The following is a 2179-nucleotide window of genomic DNA, read 5'->3' as shown; positions in this document are numbered from 1 at the left end:
ATGTTAATTCAATCTCTAAACCAATATTCTAGTTACGCTTACTGAAACAGACTTGGGTGTGGTTTTAAAAACAACTCTGGGTGAGGCAACTAAAGATAAGCCAACCAACCATCTGTCTAACCGAAGTGAACTTTCATGCACCCCATCCTGTTTATAGTTCCCAAATCTGTCCAATGACACTGGTACAGAAAGGCTCTGGCTTGGATCTTCATCAAAATTCTGTTAGCCTCTCAATGCCACCTGACTAATAAATGTACTAGTTTGGACCCTCAGGGCCACCTGGGTTCTGATCTCAGTTCACCACTTATAGCTATGCAACCTTAGGAACACTTCACCTCTCTATGCTTCAGTTTCTTCATTTGTAAAATGGGAATGATATCCTTATCTACTTCCTCAGTTTAAGATTAAATGAATTAATTTATGTCATGTTTCCATATAGAGCCTGGCACACAGTAATACAATAAAGCAATATACTAGTCGGTAGCTATTATTATTATAAATAGTTACTGAATGTCTTTAAAAAGGACATGGGAAGAACATTCTATGATGGGCACTAATTAACTGTCTTCCTTGAAATGGGCCCAGGGACACAGCAGTACCACTTATTAGAGTTCCCTCTTACCAACTGCTCTGTATTGTCAATTTTTAATACAATTGCTAGACTGCAAGCTCACTGAAAGCAGGAGCTATTAAATGCTCTACCTTCCAACATTCCCAGCACAATGTCCCAAACACAGACCTTAAATAATGCTTATTAAATCAATATAACAGAGAAAAGAGCAATGAAGTGACGCCTCAGATGCATACACTGTTAGCACCAAAAGGAACTTTAGAAGTCATCTGGTCATTTTACAGATGATAAAACTAAACAAAGTAATGACTTTACCAATATCTCATATGCTGGCCAAGCTGGAGCCGGCTCCTCCCAGTACCAAGAACACCAATACACCTCACTTATGCTGATGACCCTCTAACTGCATTTTACAATCACCTCATGCTGAATACATTTTCCTAAGTTTTAAACAGGTACGCAATCACTATTTCCATTACTAATAAATACCACTTGGAGATCTCAAGTAAGGCAAATGTTTAAACCCTACCATTCAAATAAGATTTTCCATAAAAGCATTATTTGCATATAATAATGTTTAGTCTCAAAACCATGAGACTAAAACTAGAACTCTGAATGGGAATCACAAAAGGTGACATTACCAGAGGTCAAATGTCAAAAATATGCATTGCTGGAGGTAAAAAAAGGAGTTGAGGAGCTGCAACTCCAGAAGAGGTAAAAATGTTCTCAGGTGGGCAGTGAGCCGGGCTCAGAGTAGAAATTAATGTGATCTTCTGAGCAAAAAAAAAAAAAAAAGATCCTCAATGTTGACCCCAGGTTTTTCCATTGGTTAAAATCAACTAAATATGAGGTCCAAGTTGAAAGTCAACAATCCCTCCCAAAAAATCTCCATGAGTGACAGCCATCAGAAACAATACACCATAGGTGTAGGCCCTCGAAGACTTCAAATACTAGAATTATAATAAAAAACATAGAATAACTGTATAAAATAAATTAATCATAAATACAAGCCATAGAAATTATCAAAAATGACCAGGCAGAGCTGAAAAAGAAACCAAATAGAACTTTTAGAAATGAAACGATGTTGAAAAAACTTTTTAAATCAACTAATAATAGCAACTTCAACACAGATAAAGAAGAATTAGTGAATTAAAAGATAGATTTGAAAAAATTACCTAGAAACCAGCACAGGGGACAAGGAGATGCAAAATATGACAGAAGACGTAAGGAGTAAAGAAGAAGAAAGCCTACCACACCTTCACAAAAAGAACATGACAGAGCATGTAATTTCCAAACCAAAAGAGGGAAGACCATAAAGAAAAACAAATAGAACAACTTGGTTGTTTAAAAAGGCAATCAAGGACAGAAAAGATGACGACAGAAATAAGCAAAATGTAAGATGACAGAAGAACACATTTATCAGAATCACAATAAATGTAAGTGCACTGAACTATGCCGGTTAAGACAGACATTGTACCACTGTAGTAGGCTGCTTACTGGCCACCGAAGGTACCAGTTCTGATGCCTGGAAGCTGAAAATGTTTGTTACTTTTCATGGCAAAGACAACTGTCCTGAATTACCTCGGAGGGCCCTAAATGCAACCGCCA

This window comes from Pteropus vampyrus, unplaced genomic scaffold, assembly GCF_000151845.1.
Source record: "Pteropus vampyrus isolate Shadow unplaced genomic scaffold, Pvam_2.0 Scaffold231, whole genome shotgun sequence".
Lineage (NCBI taxonomy): Eukaryota > Metazoa > Chordata > Mammalia > Chiroptera > Pteropodidae > Pteropus > Pteropus vampyrus.
The sequence above is the reverse complement of the archived record's forward strand: the minus strand, read 5'-3'. Positions refer to the sequence as shown.